The following is a 21,024-nucleotide window of genomic DNA, read 5'->3' as shown; positions in this document are numbered from 1 at the left end:
CTCGGCGCTGCCTTCTGTGGGTGTGGTGTTTATGTTCTGTTCTGTTTGCTTGGCACTTCTTGTTGCTTGGAATGGAAGCAGACAGTAGCTGCCACACTTTTCACCATCCAGCACAGCTTGGCAAGTATTGTTTTTCTCCTCCTGTGACATCCTCCCCATCAGGAACAACACTTTGGATACGGATTGTGGAATGGTCATGGTGTATGGCTTCCCAGAATGAAGATGCTCTCATCGGCGGCGACGATGGCAACGGCGAGTGGGATAATGTTAGGATAAATGTTTCCCCGGAAGAGGAGACGAGTGGCAAACTAAGGAAATAGCTTTTCTTCGAAATCATTAACGACGCTTCGTAAGCTTGTTTTCGGAGATCGTTTCTTTTTTTCTGCGGCAACATGTTTCTTTCCGCAAACTGAAGCCGAATCCCGATAAAAGTTAATCCAATAAATACTGCTGTATAGAACTCATCGTATCTGGTTTGAATTAACTTCTTCGGACATTAAGAAATATTGTTTCTGATTAGACATTGGACGGGTGACTGTTTCTATTTACAATATTTCGCGAATTTCAGTCGAAATGATATCGCTTCAACATTCCTTTGCAATTTATATGCTTGAGTATTTTTTTCTATCACTGAAGCAGTTTTGTTTTGTTGGTAGATATAACACCGCCTTCGTTATGGCATTTTCCGACGTCAGCTTCATTGTTGTTTTGGGAAAAAAGAAAAAAAAAAGTTAAACGAAAAGAATGTCGTCGGAAAGTTTTCGTCCGGCAGCGACAAACACTTTTTGGAGGAACCTGTTACATGTTTTTCCTCGTGTTGCCCATTTTCAGTCAACCCCTGGTTGGCCTTTTAGCTATTCCCTCAAGATGTTCCTACACAAGATTTATTTCTTTTTAGGAAACGCTTTCCATCTCCTTTGATATAGGGATAGGTACTTTCCATTCGGAACAGACAAATAACACTAGTCAACAGTGTTTTACTCCCTTCAACCATTCTCAGTGTACTTGAAAGATTTTTCTTCGTTGAATTCAGTCATGTATTCAGATTTTTTGTAACACGTCCAGTTTTTGAGAAAATTTAAATTCACAAAACTACGTATTCTTATGGGAATTTGGTTTCTCTGTTCTGTAAAGCTGGTTTTCGGTTTATAACTTTGAGAAAGAGGTTTGAATTATGTAGAAGAAATCGTACAAGATCTAAGAAAGTTGTTGAATCTTATTTGACACGTTCATTTGTTGTAAAAAACGGAATTAATTTCACAAAAGTACGTCTTTTCATAGAAATTGGGTTCTCTCCTCTGCAAAGCTGAATTTCGGCTCCTCACTTTCAGAATAAAGTTTGAATTTTATAGAATGGGCCTTGTAGAATACATGTGGGTTGTTGGATTTCATTTGGCACGTTCATTTGTTGTGAAAAACGGAATTGAATTCACAAAAGTACGTATTTTCATAGAAATTTGTTTTCTCTCCTCTACAAAGCTGAATATGGGCTCCTCACTTTCAGAATAAAGTTTGAATTTTGTGGAATAGGCCTTGTAGAATGCATGTGGGTTGTTGGATTTCATTTGGCACGTTCAATTGTTGTGAAAAACGGAATTGAATTCACAAAAGTACGTATTTTCATAGAAATTGGGTTCTCTCCTCTGCAAAGCTGAATTTCGGCTCCTCACTTTTAGAATTAAGTTTGAATTTTGTAGAACGGATCTTGTGGAATGCATATGGGTTGTTGGATTTCATTTGGCACGTTCGTTTGTTGTGAAAAACGGAATTAAATTCACAAAAGTACGTATTTTCATAGAAATTTGGTTTCTCTCCTATGCAAAGCTGAATTTTGGCTCCTCACTTTGAGAATAAAGTTTGAATTTTGTAGAATAAGCCTTGTAGAATACATGTGGGTTGTTGGATTTTATTTGGAACGTTCATTTGTTATGAAAAAGTAATTGATTTCACAAAAGTACGTATTTTCTTATAAATTTGCTTTCGGAATTTGCTGGAAAACGGAATTTCGGCTCCTCACTTTCAGAATAAAGTTTGAATTTTGTAGAATGGGTCTTGTAGAATACATGTGGGTTGTTGGATTTCATTTAGCACGTACATTTGTTGTGAAAAACGGAATTAAATTCATAAAAGTACGTCTTTTCATAAAAATTTGGTTTCTCTCCTATGCAAAGTTGAATTTCGGCTCCTCACTTTTAGAATAAAGTTTGAATTTTGTAGAATGGGCCTTGTAGAATGCATGTCGGTTGCTGGATTTCATTTGGCACGTACATTTGTTGTGAAAAACGGAATTTAATTAACAAAAGTACGTATTTTCATAGAAATTCGGCTTCTCTGTTTTGTGAAGCCAAAAAATCCGTTTTTCACAACAAATCAATGCGCCAAATGTCATCCAACCAACCATATGCATTCTGCAAGGCCTATTCTACAAAATTCAAACTTTATTCCCAAAGTGAGGAGCCGAAATTCAGCTTTGCAGAGCACAGAATCCAAATTTCATTGAAAATACGTATATTTGTGAATTAAATTCCGTTTTCCCAACAAATGTACGAACCAAATAGAAAAAATAACCCACATGCATTCTACAAGGCCCATTCTACAAAATTCAAACTTTATTCTAAAAGTGAGGAGCCGAAATTCAGCTTTGCAGAGGAGAGAAACCAAATTTCTATGAAAGACGTACTTTTGTGAATGAAATTCCGTTCTTCACAACAAATGTACGTACCAAATGAAATCCAACAACCCACATGCATTCTACAAGGCACATTCTACAAAATTCAAACTTTATTTTGAAAGTGAGGAGCCGAAATTCAGCTTTGCAGAGGAGAGAAACCAATTTTCTATGAAAAGACGTACTTTTGAGAATGAAATTCCGTTTTTCACAACAATTGAACGTGCCAAATGAAACCCAGCACCCCACATGCATTCTACAAAGCCCATTCGACAAAATTCAAACTTTATTCTAAAAGTGAGGAGCCGAAATTCAGCTTTGCAGAGGAAAGAAACCAAATTTCTATGAAAAGACGTACTTTGTGAATGAAATTCCGTTTTTCACAATATATGTACGTGCCAAATGAAATCCAACAACCCACATGCATTCTACAAGGCCCATTCTACAAAATTCAAACTTTATTCTTAAAGTGAGGAGCCGAAATTCAGCTTTGCAGAGGAAAGAAACCAAATTTCTATGAAAAGACGTACTTTTGTGAATGAAATTCCGTTTTTCACAACAAATGTACGTGCCAAATGAAATCCAACAACCCACATGCATTCTACAAGGCCCATTCTACAAAATTCAAACTTTATTTTGAAAGTGAGGAGCCGAAATTCAGCTTTTGCAGGAGAGAAACCAATTTTCTATGAAAAGACGTACTTTTGTGAATGAAATTCCGTTTTCACAACAAATGTACGTGCCAAATGAAATCCAACAACCCACATGCATTCTACAAGGCACATTCTACAAAATTCAAACTTTATTCTGAAAGTGTTCTTCTTCTTCTTCTTCTTCTTCTTGTTGGCATTACATCCCCACACTGGGACAGAGCCGCCTCGCAGCTTAGTGTTCATCATTAAGCACTTCCACAGTTATTAACTGCGAGGTTTCTAAGCCAGGTTACCATTTTTGCATTCGTATACCATGAGGCTAGCACGATGATACTTTTATGCCCAGGGAAGTCGAGACAATTTCCAATCCGAAAATTGCCTAGACCGGCACCGGGAATCGAACCCAGCCACCCTCAGCATGGTCTTGCTTTGTAGCCGCGCGTCTTACCGCACGGCTAAGAAGGGCCCCTGAAAGTGAGGAGCCGAAATTCAGTTTTGCAGAGGAGAGAAACCAAATTTCTATGAAAAGACGTACTTTTGAGAATGAAATTCCGTTTTCACAACAAATGTACGTGCCAAATGAAATCCAACAACCCACATGCATTCTACAAGGCCCATTCTACAAAATTCAAACTTGATTCTGAAAGTGAGGAGCCAAAATTCAGCTTTGCAGGGAGAGAAATCAAATTTCTATGAAAATACGTACTTTCGTGAATTAAAATGCGTTTTTCTCAAAAAGTGGACGTGTTACAGAAAATCTAAATACGTACTTGAATTCAGCGTAAAAAATCTATTGAGTACATTAAAATGCTTGAAAGGAGCGAAAAAGTTCAATATTGTTGGATAGTGTAATCTACAGCAGATTTAAATAAAAAGTCAAGTAATATTTTTTTGCTGATGTTTTAAAAATCTTGGTATTTGAATATCGTTTGCGTTTGTTTTATTCTTTGTATGAAATTTTTTTAAAACGAATTTCATCAAACTATCGGTGCATTCAGAGTTTCTTTTAAAAAAAACTTTACATGACTTCGTCTGACGCCAATCGACGATTTGCTGCTAAAACACGATAGACACCATCCATGCAAATAAATGTTCGCAGTGTTTCTCTCCGATGAGCATTTGCGCTGCTACCTATGCCAAACGATTATTATTTGCACTTTGAAGAAAATACCCTGGTTTTGCTCGGAAGCACTGGCATCAAACGAACGAAAGGCGTATCCAGCGGACGCCAATGATACCGGCCGCCGAAGGGGCGGGCTTTCGGTCTTCATTGCAATCGGATACTAACCAGCCAAGGTCCGGTTTTCGCGACCGATCGGCAGGACGACCGGATCGATCAACCAAACATCATGGCATCGAAGGCCGGCGGTGGAAAGGCAGCGAAAATGGCGGCGGCTGCGATGGGCAGCGACAGCTAGGATCAGAAAATCATCATCAAGGACGACAAGCATCCGAAGCGGAAGCCATGGGGTAAATAAAACTATGCCATCTATATTCACAAGGTGTTAGTTAGGTGTGTTAGGTGTGCAGTTAGAAGCGGAAAAGAATATGCAAAAACTTAAACGATTGAAGTTATTCAAGTCAGGCGATTTAGTGGGCCACTTGAGTATTTCACAAAATTTTCAATATGGGCCAGTGATGAATATGAATGGAGACTGGATGAAACCTGTGGAGAACTATGACATTCCTTACAACATATATGAACCATCACGTATGGTTTGGGATGTCGGAGGTCCCACTGTTCGAGACGGTTCCATAAAATTCTACACAGATGGCTCAAAATAGGGCAACAGACGGGTGCAGGAATCTTCGGCCCTGGGATAGCGATCTCAGTGGCAATGGGAAACTATCCAACGGTGTTCCAAGCGGAGATTTTTGCTATAATGAAATGTGCTAATATCTGTGTAGAAAGGAAATATAGATATGCAAATATTTGTATTTTCACAGATAGTCAAGCGGCACTCAAAGCGTTGAGTAGCTTTGAATCTACGTCAAAACTTGTCTGGGACTGCATTCTTTCATTGCGAAAGGTGTGCCAAGAGAACTCCGTAAATCTGTACTGGGTTCCAGGGCACTGTGGCATTGGAGGTAATGAAAAGGCAGACGAGCTTGCGAAACGAGGTTCAAATACACAGTTTATTGGTCCAGAACCTTTCTGCGGTATATCATACTGTACCATAAAAATGGAATTAAAATCCTGGGAAGCACAAAGGTTGATGACCAATTGGTTGATTGCCGAAAAGTGTGCTCAATCAAAGAGATTTATAATTCCCAATGTTAAAGTAACCGAAAAGCTCTTAGAGCTCAGCAAGAGAGCTCTTTGCACCTTTACTGGCCTAATAACCGGACACTGCCCGAGCAGATATCACTTGAAAAATATTGGCCAGATTCAGAATGATATCTGTCGTTTCTGTAACATGGAACGTGAAACCTCGGAACATCTGCTTCTAAATAGTGGCTATATGCAACCAGGAGATATTTGGACTACAAATCCTGGAAAGGTAGTGGGTTTCATCAACTCAATTATACCGGACTGGGAAATACGCGTCTTAGGTTGTTTACTTGACAAATGGTGATCAACCTACAAGATGCGAATAGTTAATAGTAATCTGAATCTGGAGTATACCACAAAAGTTTAACTCAATGGACGCAGTGGTTCTACGTCCCGACAAGAAAAGCTGGGTGTTGAAGCAGGTCCACCAGGAAACTGCCGTCTCGTCGAAGGCGATAAGCTTCGTGAACAGCTTCATAAACGACATCTTCGTGTGGATCACGGCTGAGGCCTCCCGGCCAACAAACGCTCAACGATCACCAGCCGCGAGATTCAGACCGCCGTTCCCCTTTTTCTGCCGGGCGAGCTGGCTAAGTACACCATCTAAGCCATCACCAAGTACACCAGCTCCAAGTGAATGAGAACGAGAACGATGAAACGGTCCTTTCCGGTCCAAACGGCCTAAGGCACATAACATATGTGTAACTCGGGTTCAAAAAGATGTACCCAAGTACAGATTCAGAGGTGGTATAGAGAACATCGTAATGTCAAAGGCATTATACCAGTTCATTTTCGAAACACGGAAACAAATATAGTAAACACAATCAAACTTTACACGGTTAGATGACTTTACCCATTAATGGGTACTGAAAAAGTCACCCTTTACTCTCAAAAATGCCTCTCCTTATTTTAATGGGAAGACATTCTGCTTTGAAATTTTTGGTTGATTCAATCAAATTCCTCAGTTTGATCATTACAAAATTAAGTTTAAAACAATCGATTTTAGTTTAATTTTTTCAGTAAATTTGCAATATCTAAAATCAAAACATACAAGTATGTTTATTTTTATTTTATATACATACTGCAATTTTCTGCAAAAAAAAACGCGATTTTAAATAATTTACGGAAGCTTCCTAATAAAAAATTCCAATAGAATTACAACAGAAACTATTGTGACAGTACGCTGAAATTAATGCTACGTTTATACAAGGTAAGCGAATTGAGCAAGTCGCTTGAATCGAACGTGAACTGAACGTGTAAACACCTTAATTCAATTCACTTGAACGAAAAGAAAGTTGAACATGTTCAACTTTTGACAAGTCAATTGAATTCAACTGAGTTGCTCAATTCACTTGCTCTGTTAAAACGTAGCATAATAGTAATTACAGTAGCCGTTCGATAACTGCAAAATGTTTACTTATCAGTTAAACACCTCGGGAAAATTTTCCGCCGGATTTTGGTCCCCGTGCATTTTAAATGGGGCCGGGATTTTGATTTTCCGTGCCCGAATTCCGAAAACATCGCATATGTAAAAATACCAAATTGCCGAGGTGTGAGGCTACCTTAACGAATGCCGTTCGATAACTGCAACGCATTCTAGACGTCAAACGGTTGCCAATCGACGTCAGATGCAATAAAAGTGCATCTAAATGTTTAGTTTAGTTTAGGTCCGATAACTGCAAAACTGTTGCCACTATCGAATTGCAGTTAAAAAGCATTGCAGTTAAATGACTTGCAGTTATCGAACGTCTACTGTACATTAATCCCTATTGTGGCTCATAATAAAATAACATTAAAGACTATTGTTTTCCACACCTTAATAGCTGTTGTAAATGGCACTTTAATTGGTATGATATAACAACAATAGAATTTAATTTTTTTTTTTATTTCTTTATTAGAGTGATTTTTTAATATTTGATTAAGTTCATCACTGAATAGAATTTAATGCTCATCAATAAAACATGTATTTTTATGATATTTTATTGCAACTCTATTGTATTTTTAATCCGGGTTGTAACCAAAATGCAATAAGAAGCAGCGAGTTGTTTGATGTCGACTACTATCCTTCCTATGAGGTTGACAAAGAAAGATGATTAGACGTCAGCTAAAAGCAGTTGTTTTGTTTTCGTCGAGGTTTTCTTCTAGAGCGCGCCAAAAGCAGTGATGTTACGAATTATTAATTACGAATGATAAAAATTACGATAGTTACGATATGTGTTTTTGAAATGAATTTTGTTGTGTTTCACTGTTTTTAATATTGGATATTTCTAAGGATATATTCTACATACACAATACATTTTGACTCCTCAAGGACTAAAAACAATTAATTTTCGATGATGACAACACTGGCTGTCAGATCTCAGATTTTTAGGCGTTCCTCAACATTTGCTAGCCAGACTCCATTAATTTTTCATTTCACTAAATAACATCCTAGAATAAGGAACCACACACTCCGGATATATTTGCGCTGAGTTTTGGCAGAAAAAAACGTCAAACATAGAAAAAGTAGCCGTTGTGCGCGATAATTGAATTTGACTCTGTTGGATTCCGATGTTCAATCCACGTATTTTTTAGTTCCACATAAAAGATAATACGAAATAATTCAAGACAAAATTTTCAAAACGACTTATCTGCTTTTGTAAACAAAGATTCAAACGACGATTTGACGAATCTGATAGCTCTCCCACGCAAACCAACACCATCAACAGGTAGCGGAAACCTTCACCTACCAATTGGTGTTGTTGATTTGCGTGGGAGAGCTATCAGATTCGTCAAATCGTTGTTTGAATCTTTGTTTACAAAAGCAGATAAGTCGTTTTGAAAATTTTGTCTTGAATTACAGATGAAGTTTTTGCTTATTCTCAGCATAACGAATTGTCCGAAAGGTCTAAATTTTTTTGGATAGAATGAATTCGGGTTTGGGTCATTTTGGACAAGCTCAATTCCTTTCTGGGTTACACAATTTCGGAATTACTGTGAAGTAAACAGTCAGAAATGTAAAAAAATGTTATTATTTATTGAAATTATTAAAAGAGTTTCCCATAATTAAAAACAAATACATCGAGTTTAAAAAAATGTCAATTATTTGTAAAATTTGGTTCAATTACAACATCGTAAAAACAGCGTCAAAAGACGGTAAGTTTGGGAGGCTATTGAATGAGCTCATGATTCCCCAAATTGGACGCATAGTCAAATCACTCGCAATCTATTTGTCCATACTCATTCTCACGCTCTTCTAACGTGAACGTGTACTATACACATGTATAAAAGTTGGCCTGACAAATGGATTGCGAGTGATTTGACTATGCGTCCAAAGGCTGCCTACTGAAGGCCTAATTTTGAAAAATAATCTCTTTTGATACCTTAAAAATGATTGAGATATGTGTATATTTGATGCTTTAAGTACCTTATATTTTATTTCATAATTCATTGAGAAAATAAAACGAAACACGGCTACGTAGCATATACAAAGTGAATAACAGACTTTTTTTTCGCGCGACCGAGTCGCCGAATAATATCGAATAAATGTTACTCAAATTTGGGGTTAATTTATTTGTTCGTGCAGGGCCTTACTTTTATACAATTTTTTAGTACCGTGTTGCTTTTCTCATGATGACAGAACGATGTTCCGTATACCAGTTATACAACTTTGGCGAGAAGCGAAAGGGGCCAACTTTTTGCTACGGCTTCTCTTCGAAGTTGGACTTATGTTATGTGCCTAAGGCTCTCTCACTATTGTACGACAATTCCCCGAAATCCCAATTTCCCCGAATAACAATTTCCCCAATGTAACATTTTCTCGAAAGTAACTATCGGGTTTCATTCCCGACCGAGAACTATGTTTTCACCTCCACTATGTTGGCCAGCGAACCTAGTCCAAAATGATACCTTTCCCAAGGCAGATTTTGACATCCAAAAGATCATCAGTCACACAAAACACCAAGTCGTCACATTGAAGCACAATTTACAGTTTATTACACTTCATATTTACTTTACATCAAACATCGATTTATTAATCTAATTTACGACACAACTTTATTTGACACTAATTACATTTATTAATAAATACTGAACTAAACAAGCAACAATAAACAATGTTAACAACTAAAAAAGTTGCCTTTGCATTCGCTGCTGCTGCTCCTTCTGCAGCCGATCAATTGTCCGCCCTACGACGATCATTCGTTCGGTTGGTTAGGTTGACGATGCGAGGTATGCGATAGAGCGAACCAGTAAAGTGCAACCACAGTAGGTACGACTGGTATCGCACTCCTTCCCGAGCAGGAGCAACGACCTCGATAACAGAAATTGGTATGAACTAGCCTTGCACAAGAGGTAAAATACCAAAAAATAATACCAAAGACTTATATGGAGAATACTCGAGGCATAACATGCTTAGGTATTTCAATACCAAACGAATAATCATTGGTTATGCATTTGGTATTGAAATTCAATTTGATAACTGAGTATGTGCATATAAGTTTTTGGTATTATTCCTTTGGTATTTTACTTCTCATGCAGGGCTAATTCATAACAGAGTATGGAATCAATAACAGAACGAGGTATTACTGAGTCAATTCCTCCTGGTCGGATTTCACTTCAGTCGTACAATGATAGCATGTTGTAGCATGATGCTACCGTCAGTGGTTAAATTGAATGGTTTGGTCACAGACAGTAACAATTCGCCGAATGCTTCTCTCTTCTTTTTGACTGTGGCACAAAGCGATGGGCATCCAGTTAGCCTTGCAAGCAAAGGCGTAGGATTACCGATCCGGAGGTTGCGAGTTCGATTCTCGATTCGGCCTAGGATGTTTCCGGGTGGGAAGCATTTTCGGCTCCTTCAGCACAATGTATCCACACAAGACATTCATGTAACGGGGAAGCACGAGAAATATCATATTAACAATTAATAACTAGTAGAGCAGTCGTCCTCAGCGGATAAACATTGGGCGGCTACAAGACGGTAGACTAGCCCAAGACTACGCGCAGTAGCTGGAATTGGCACTCCCAACGGAAGAGCAGCTAGGCGCAGCGTCTCTTGAAGATGACTGGAGAGATATTCGATCCGCCATAGGAAACACCGCAACAACTGCACTAGGTACGGTGCCCTCGGATCAGAGAAACGACTGGTATGACGGCGAATGTGAGCATTTAGTGTGTGGCAGCGAAATAGCACTTGCTGTTTACTATATGAAGCAAATATACAATAACTCCTAAACCATCTAAGTAGGCTTAATACGAACCAGAACTGACAGCCACATCATTAGCAATCAAAGCAATCGGGAAATGCATCATCAGTCACACGAAGTGAATCATCAGTTGCATAAGGTGTTTCAGAGTCTCCCCGCTTGCCGACCGCTAGAATAAACTCCACATTTGGCGATCCTGCTGGATTTTCAAAAAAACTACCCTTAGAATTTGGTTTTAAGCAAGCGGGAGCAATAATTGAGAATTTGTGTTGTTATCTAATGTGGAAGTGATGTCGATCACAAAAAAAAAACTTGAAAAAAAAGTACCAAGGTGAGTACATATTTAAGATTGTGCGTTGTATTTTGAACCGGACCGCATCGACATTTCTGGAATCGCCGTTAAAACTGTCGATGAAAGAGTGAGAAGTTCACAATTTTCAATTTAACCTGTTCGTATTGGAGTGCGAACAAATCCTTGCGATGTACCTGACTTGTGTTACTTCTTGGTTTGATTTATTTCTACATCTCAATCACGTGGTTATGCTTCAGGTGTTAAGATGCGTTGAAAGGCGCCACTAATGCTAATTGGGATGTTTGTTACAGTTTCTATATTTGTCCACTACATGGACTTAGATTTCACCGATGTGTTGAATCCATTTCATGCAACGAAATCGACGGAATTAATTCCTCGACTCACCCTCAAAATTGCTTTTCCAGATTTTTTTTAAAAGGCAAGCCTGAGCTGGCTCAGCTAAACCGTATCAAGCAGTTTTTTATTGTAAAACATAACACAAACATAGATATAATACAAACAAATATATCTTTTTTATTATGTGAATGTTCTCGATTACTGAATCTAGAAATCATAATAATTAGAATCGCCATACACTATTTGTGCGTAAAATAGAGTAATTGGTATTAACATTTGTCGTGTATTAACATAACCCCGACCAACTAACTTAACTCTTTCTGGTAGTGGTATCAATTTTGATACCAGCATTAATAAAAATGCGTCGATTAATTAACATCTTCAATATTTAGGTTCAATTGAAGTGCTCAGTGCGAATTGGTGTTGCTGATGTTCGTGAAGAGCGCAAGTGGTGCTCGCATGCTCAGTACAACTAAGTGTGGACAATTTTGAATGAGCGCGAGTGGTGCTCGCTTAAAGTGCTCAGTGCGACTTAATGTTGCTGATGTTCGTAAAGAGCGTGAGTGGTGCTCGCATGGAAAAGCTCAGTACGACTAAGTCTTGATTATTTTTGAATGAGCTCGAGTGGTGCTCGCATGAAGTGCTCAACGCGACTCAGTGTTGCTGATGTTCGTAAAAAGCACGAGTGGTGCTCGCATAAAAACAGCTCAGTACGACTTAGTATTGTTAACCATTTTTTAATGAGCCCGAGTGGCTCTGTACGACTTGGTGTTCGTAAAGAGCGCAAGTGGTGCTCGAAAGAAAAAAAAACTCAGTACGACTTAGTATTGTTAATAATTTTTGAATGAGCACGAGTGGTGTTCGCATAAATTGTTCAGTGCAATTATGATGTAAGTATAGAGTTACATTTAGTGCAATAATACACAGTCAGTTGTATGGTAGCATACTTACAACACAGTAGTTATATACTTTAATTGCATTATGTACAGTAGCAGATTACTGCTGATGTAGCTAATCGTTTCAATCAACATGATTTGCATATATAATGGTGTGTTTGAACAACTAATCCGTGTATTTAATCCAAATTTTTAGGAAGAGAACGGTCCTAAAGAAAATGGAAATAAAAAAGGTCGAGTTGAGAATGGAGATGTAAACAAAATTGCTGTTTGGCCTATATTTCACATATTTACGGTATCTAGTTGGTGGAAGCATCGTACTTGGATATCTCAGAATTCAGATTCGAAAACTAACTGATAAGAAATTAGAATATAATAAATTAGAAGAAAAAAAACAGTCGAAAAGTCACCGGTTCCCCAAGTCACATTTTGATTGATATGTGCGTGTCATTTTGACAAGTTTAATTCTACTTCGTCTCATTGTAGTTAAGGTATGGTATGGTGTCAAATGTAGTTAGAAACACAAACTTTTTATTTTCCAAGTATTTGTTTTTCATGGAAGAACAATTATAATGAACAAAGCACCTTTTTTTTATTAAAAAAAAAATACCTGAGAAGAGGGGAAATGTGTGAAATGTGAGAAACGACTGGTATGAAGGCGAATGTGAGCAGTTAGTGTGTGGCAGCGAAATAGCACTTGCTGTTAACTATATGAAGCAAATATACAATAACTCCTAAACCATCTAAGTAGGCTTAATACGAACCAGAACTGACAGCCATATCATTAGCAATCAAAACAATCGTGAAATGCATCATCAGAGTCACACGAAGTAAATCATCAGTTGCATGAGGTGTTTCAGAGTCTTCCCGCTTGCCGACCGCTAGAATAAACTCCACAGTTAGTTGAGGAGAAGAATGCAGCATGGTCGAGACTGCTGCAACACCGCACGAGGGCGAACGAGGCACGATACAAACGGGCGCGGAACAGACAAAACTCGATTTTCCGGAGGAAAAAGCACCAGCAGGAAGATCGAGACCGTGAGGAGACGGAGGAACTGTACCGCACTAATAACGCACGAAAGTTCTATGAGAAGTTGAACCGTTCATGTAAGGGCCACGTGCCACAGCCCGATATGTGTAAGGACATAAACGGGAACCTTATTACAAACGAACGTGAGGTGATCCAAAGGTGGCGGCAGCACTACGAAAGGCACCTGAATGGCGATATGGCAGACAACGGTGGCGGTATGATAATGAACCTAGGAGCACGCGCGCATGACATGCGACTTCCGGCTCCGAATCTCCAGGAAATCCAGGAGGAGATCGGCCGGCTGAAAAACAACAAAGCCCCTGGAGTTGACCAACTACCGCAGGAGTGGATGGAAGGTGTCGTGTCCGTGTGTCCCATCTACAAAAAGGGCGATAAGCTGGATTGTAGCAACTACCGCGCAATCACATTGCTGAGCGCCGCCTACAAGGTACTCTCCCAAATTTTATGCCGCCGACTAACACCAATTGCAAGAGAGTTTGTGGGCAGTACCAGGCGGGATTTATGGGTGAACGCTCTACCACAGACCAGGAGTTCGCCATACCTTAGGTATTGAAGAAATGCCGCGAATACAACGTGCCCACACATCATCTATTTATCGACTTCAAAGCCGCATATGATACAATCGATCGGGACCAGCTATGGCAGTTAATGCACGAAAACGGATTTCCGGATAAACTGATACGGTTGATCAAGGCGACGATGGATCGGGTGATGTGCGTTGTTCGAGTTTCAGGGGCATTCTCGAGTCCCTTCGAAACGCGTAGAGGGTTACGGCAAGGTGATGTTCTCTCGTGTCTGCTATTCAACATCGCTTTGAAGGGAGTAATACGAAGGGCAGGGATTGACACCAGTGGTACGATTTTCACGAAGTCCGTCCAGTTATTTGGTTTCGCCGACGACATTGATATCATGGCACGTAACTTTGAGAGGATGGAGGAAGCCTACATCAGACTGAAAAGCGAAGCTAAACGGATTGGACTAGTCATCAATACGTCGAAGACGAAGTACATGATAGGAAGAGGCTCAAGAGAGGTCAATGTAAGCCACCCACCACGAGTTTCTATCGGTGGTGACGAAATCGAGGTGGTTGAAGAATTTGTGTACTTGGGCTCACTGGTGACCGCCGATAACGATACCAGCAGAGAAATTCGGAGGCGCATAGTGGCTGGAAATCGTACGTACTTTGGACTCCGCAAGACGCTCCGATCGAATAAAGATCGCCGCCGTACCAAACTGACTATCAACAAAACGCTTATAAGACCGGTAGTTCTCTACGGACACGAGACCTGGACGATGCTCGTGGTGGACCAACGCGCACTTGGAGCTTTCGAAAGGAAAGTGCTGCGTAACTTCTATGATGGGGTGCAGATGGCGGACGGTACGTGGAGGAGGCGTATGAACCACGAGTTGCATTAGCTTTTGGGAGAACTAGCCATCGCACATAGGAGTAAATAAGCCAATTCTTGGACAAAACTATTTTTTGCGGTTATTTGGGCACGATATTCCTAGAACGAAGTAATAATTGTCAATTATGCAGGAAAATGCAATTTTTCTGATAAATCTATCCACCTAACAGTGTAAAACCAGATAAAAATGTCAAAATACATATGTTTTCAAATAAAACCTCGCGTTTTATGTAAAATCTCTTGCTTTCGCTACGCGAACGATTCTAAAATATATAATATTCCTATAAGTAGCAAGAAACCCGTAGTTAAAGCTCTATCCTTAAATGGATTTTCTAACATTTACAAAGGAAAAAAGCATCTAACTTATTTTAACCCATGTCCAAGATCCCAAAAGAAAAATGGTTGTATAAATTCGCATGCACAGAAGTGAACACTGTTTTTGCTTGAACACTCCTCTCTCCTTGACTTACACCTTAACCTTAAAAATTAGGGTCTGAAAAGGTGAAGCCTGTAGTAAAAAAATATAAATCACCTGTATTCTATATACCATGGCTTGAAACAACAACGATTACCATGTCCGAGTTGAAGCCCACAAGATATCATAGCTAGCCATGACGAAACTATCATAATAAGGCACCGTTCATAAATTATGATCACTTCAATGAAAACGGGTTCATCCTAAATCTAGGTAGTAACAGATTTCTCTACAATGCAGAATTTATAGATAAGCGATTTCAATATAAAGTTTTCAAAAAGATTTCAACGAAACTCATGGGAGACCTATTATTCTATTTGTGTCTTGACAAAATGCATGCTAAATAGCATGCTTTTTATTTTTTTCCTGGATTCGTTATATGTGGTAATTTATGAACAAATGTTAAAATTTTGTTTTAAAATTATGAAAAATCGCATTTTATTCAAATAGCTCAGAATCTAATTTGCGGACGTTTGCGGACGAGTTTTCACGTGGAATGCTTAGTCCATATCTTGAAGTTACACCCAAGTGATTTACCTTTGCCGGATCTTGCCGTATAGATTAACTTTTCCTCTGAAGAAAAACATAAAAAATAGAAAAAATAGTGATTTTCAAGTAATCATCACCTGGAACATAAAATTTATAATTTGACCATAAACATGAACAAAATGAAGACATACAACTATAATCTACTCATTGTGTACTAATAATAGCTTGTTGATAACATTTATGTTGTGTAAAAATCAGATTTTCCAAATACTCCACAAATGAAATAAATAAAATTCAATCTAATACCTCATTTTTGAGCCCTAATTATATTTTGCTATAAATTTTTGGGTCATTTCTGAAATAGCCATAGTATGCAGAATGTTTTTAGGTATCTAAAAAATATATAAGAATGTCTAAATGTTGAAAAAAAAAATTTGGGTTTTGTCCATGAATTTGTTCTAGTTACTCTTCTGTGCATCGTTCACACCGCGAAAATCGGAAGACTGCGATGGGCCGGGCACGTAGCCAGAATGTCGGACAGTAATCCGGTGAAAATGGTTCTCGACAACGATCCGACGGGAACAAGAAGGCAAGGTGCACAGCGGGCAAGGTGGATCGATCAGGTGGAGGACGATTTGTGGACCCTCCGCAGACTGCGTGGTTGGCGAAGTGCAGCCATGGACCGAGATGAATGGAGAAGACTTTTATGTATTGCACAGGCCACTCCGGCCTTAGTCTGGTAATAAATAAATATTCACCTGTTACCTATATTTCGTCCATGTTACCAGTCGTCAACCAGTTTTTAACTTCAAACCAAATTTTACTAAAATTTTCAATTATTTTATCAATTTATTTTTCAATTTATTTTATTATTGTATCAATATTAGTCCTAATATATGGCAACCTCCCCCTTCCAACTGCCCCTGGTCTTGGTACTTACGACGAGTGAAGAACTGATTCAAATATCAAAATTCACATAAATAAAGACATAAACAAGGACAAAAAAAAATTTAAAATAAGGTGGGTTATGTTTACAAGAAGCACTAGCCTATAACGGATAGTGGTTCTTTCTGAATTCAACTTGGTTGATAAATTAGTGAAATAACTAATATTGGGGTATGGTGAGTCGAATGAATAAAACAATAAACTCCGAATCAAGCGTTCAATTTTGAAACGAGTTATTCAACTATAACGTTGATTGAATGAGTCGGCCAACTTTATATGCCTGTCGTTCAAATTAACGGGCGAAATAGGGCATCTGGTTTTGAATATCCGTTTTTGATTTCATCCATATATAATTGACAAGAATTCTTTGGCAAACGTATCACAGATCTCCGTAGGGATGTGCGTTTACATGTTTTGTTTCTGTTCATATAGTATTCTGTCTATATACTTTTTATAACCTAATTTGGTTCTCGGCAGTAAATTGATATTCAAATACTAGCATGCATATTCCTTTATTCAAATAGAAGCTGACAGAATTTGTGCAAGAAGCATGCATCGAAAAGGTCGTCTCCAAGAGTGCGAAGCTGTGCTTTCGGTAGCAAGAAGTTCCAGTACCATGCGCCTCCATTTGCTGGTATGGAGATGAGCATTTTTTAGATCCCTTCCCACACTGCTCTTTATGACGGTTCTGCTTCTTCCGAAATCCCTTTCTAGGATGGTAAACATTTCAGATTGCCGAACTGCATAATTTAGAACAGAACTCATTGTCAGTCACCAGGGATATTGTTCTCCGTCTCATGATAATTGTGACTCAAAGCGTGCCTTTCACCACAAGGATCGCTAATGTAGTATTTGAAATAAAGGACAACCATATTCAATTTTGTGATTTCAATTGGTAGGGGGATGCAGTAAATTCAAACCACACTTTAGCGGATTTGAGCGGCGAGAGAACACAAATCTCATTATGGTGCGGCGGTGACAATGGGTGGCTGACAAAATACGATCGAATTCCATTAGACGCTTACGAAAAATGGATTTTGAAAGGATAACCCCCCTCGTCGGTCTCATGTCACCACTGACTGCACCGCCGTCATTTGATTCCGCATCTGTTGCTGTGTGATATGCGGTCCTGCGGCTGCTGTGATGGACCACGCCACTCGGCAAAAGGGACATAATGTGCACAAAATGGTTGGAACGCGAGTTGAATTCTCCATCAAAGCTGATGGCGTGGTATGATACCTATCCCAGATTCCACGAAAGGATACCCGTCGGAAGATTGGCGTTGTTACCATGTCGACCATACCCGTCGGTCAACCACAATGATATGGCATCCGGAGTCTATGAGAATGTGCCCCCAGCCGGACGCTTACCTGGCGATGGAAAGGTGTTTCATCAAAAGGTTTTGTGTTAACCACGGCAAAATGGGTTTTGGGTATCTACGCATTTCATTTATTATAATGAATTATGTTTAATTATTTATTTATGTAATTAAATTAAAATTCTTGAGAGAGTGAATTAATTTCAACACATCCCGATACAGGTTCAATCAATGAAAAATCTGAAAAGCCGTTTTCGTTTTTTTTTTCGTTGTGATTAAAAGGTTATTTTTGGATGCTTTTGATGCCGATATAAAATACGAGTTAAAAATAATCGAACCTTTTACATATGAGGAAAATGCGATTTCCACTTCCACCCTGCCCCTTTTGTCACACTTTTTGTATGGAGCAGACGAATGCTGTTTAAAACCTAGTCTAAAAAACAAACGTTGTAGATGTGTCAAATGACTATGCACTATACTATAAGTGAATGGCATTTGCTTACTGGAAACATACATAAATAAAACATCAAATAGTTTGAGCGAAAACAATTCATGACGAATAATTTTATACTTTGGTAGTTTTGGTACTGCGAGTATGAATTGGGATGGATCTACCTCAGCTGGAATTTGGAACTTGAATCAGCTTAGGGGACTCAGTTCTAAAGTGGAATGTAAACAACTATTTCGGAAAGGAGCAGTACATGTGTTTGACGTAGCAAATTTATTTCGTCCGTGATAAAAGGTGAGCTGACAACATGAAAGGAGCAGCCAACATAGCTCGCGGTCCTCACAAGTTGCTCCCGAAATTCTACGGGTCGAACGTTAACAAACGACCGTCAGTTTTGAAATTTAGTGTAGCTGGATTCTGGTTCCAGCTTAATTGGGCAAGTATGCCCCGAGAGTGTGCTATGCATGTCTGGGACGGCTCAGGGCGGTTGAGTAAAAAATGTGATAGTACTAAGGCTTACTTTGCCATAATAACCAACCAGTAATAACATTTTATTTAACTAACATTATTTTTTTTATTTGCAGGTAAGCATTTGAAAATGTGTTTCAACAATGAATAATTTGGACCGTGAATAAGGTAAATATTTCGAGTAATATTGTGTCAAGCAGCCTTTAAAGGCCAGTTTATTTTTCAGTCGTTTGTATTGCATATGTCACCTCATAAAATGCAATACCTACTTCAATATCAATGTCTCCGTAAAAATTCGACCCAAATAACAAGCGCAGAAAATAGCTGCTAGTTTAAGTAGGTTCCTAACGAATAATTTTAACGATTTAGATAATTGTATTTAGTTAGTCTCACGGGAAAAGATTCAAAGAAACTTTTGAAACTCTTTTCGAATATTCTAAAAGCAATTTAATTAAAAAAAAAGCAGTTTGGATCGAATATCAGTATCACGAACTAGAGCGCGTTTTCGATCAAAGTTACGGATTGTTTTTAGAGTGCATACACTACAGTATAAATACCACTAGTCGTGCCGTTAAGAGCTGTGCGGTTAAGAGTTGTGCCGTTAAGAGCTGGAAATACCGGGGTTAAGTTCGTGCCTTTGAGACTGACAACAACAACAACAGCGAAGCTTACCCATTCGTGTATCTTGTACAGTAATTCGGCTAGCATAGCAGCAAGACTGCATACAACTTCGCTTGCAAGCTAAGCTTGCCGTAGCTACTTACAACTGTCGACCCGCGAAGGGGGAAGAATTCTTCCCACCCCATTTATCGTAGGAAAATCCATCGAACAAGCGTGTGGCTGTGCAATTGAATCTGCAAGGACGGAAGAAAGAGGAACAAAGTACGTGCTGACGGTTAGGAGTATGCAACAGACGAAACGCCTGCTAAAGATGGATAAGTTAGTTGATGGAACCGAAGTAATCGTAGTACCGCACCCTAGTCTAAATAAAAGTCGATGTGTAGTAAGCTGCCGGGAAGTTATTCAAATGACCGAACCGGAGCTGCTAGTGGAACTGAAAGAGCAAGGTGTCGTAGAAGTTAGACGAATTACAAGACAGGATGAACGTGATAGACAAAACAGAGTGAACACTCCAACACTCATTCTTACCATAGGAGGATCCGTAGCGCCCAAACATATTATGTTTGGCCCTTAAGGGTTCCAACAAGATTGGACTATCCGAGTCCGATGTTATGCTACAATTGCTGCACGTATGGACACATCAAAGCAAAATGTTCGAAACCAACTGCCTGTAGAAATTGTTCTGGGACGCATCAAGGAGAACAGGAGAATTGTGATCAGGAACAATTTTGTAGAAACTGCAAAGGACGGCATCAGCCTGTTAGCCGCAAATGTACTGAATATGTCAAGGAGGAAAAAATCATCAAAATAAAGGTGGACACAGGAATCTCGTTCGCCGAAGCCAGGAAAGAATACGAAAAGCAACACAGTCAAAGAACATATGCAGCTGTTTGCGGAGTACAAGAAAGGTTGGAACGTACAAGAAAAGACGCAGAAGTGGAAATGTTAAGAGCGGAAATAAGCCAATTGAGAGAAGCAGCGAAGGAGGACGAGAAAACCAAAGAAATACTACGACTACGACGTGAAGTAGAACAAATGAAAACCATGCTATTGGAGTTTCAAAAAATGAAAAGTGAACTATTAGAAATTAAAAAGAAGAAAGCAGCAGCAAAACAACAAATCGAAATATCTGAATCTGAAGAAGATGCCCTCATGAATGACCCGGAACCAGAAAACCCAATTGGAGAAATAAGCGAAACACAAACCCTTGACAGCAGAGGAACATGGAGGAAGAAAACGCACTAAGGAAACGACGGAAGCAAGAAAAAACCAAACAAATATCAACGGTAACAGCTATACGATCTCGGAGTTCGTCCAGGATAAGGAGCATTGGATCACAACAGGACAATGACGAAGTTGCCATCGGAGGAGACCCAAGAGTGAGAAGAGGAAGATCTTCCAAGCAACAACATGTCTAGGTACTTGGAAGCAACCAGCAGAGGAAACACAGGATTTGAACTAGGCAACGATAATGGACAA

At 39.1% G+C, this 21,024-nt stretch overlaps 1 protein-coding gene across 1 annotated transcript in view; it reads left to right on the top strand.

Moving 5' to 3' along the window:
* The window catches only part of LOC134221953 (uncharacterized), a 396,732-nt gene that overhangs the window by 98,958 nt on the left and 276,750 nt on the right, over positions 1 to 21,024 (top strand). The window lies entirely within an intron of this gene.

The sequence above is a fragment of the Armigeres subalbatus genome, chromosome 1 (genome assembly GCF_024139115.2).
Source record: "Armigeres subalbatus isolate Guangzhou_Male chromosome 1, GZ_Asu_2, whole genome shotgun sequence".
In the NCBI taxonomy this organism is placed as follows: Eukaryota; Metazoa; Arthropoda; class Insecta; order Diptera; family Culicidae; genus Armigeres; species Armigeres subalbatus.
The sequence above is the reverse complement of the archived record's forward strand: the minus strand, read 5'-3'. Positions and strand labels throughout refer to the sequence as shown.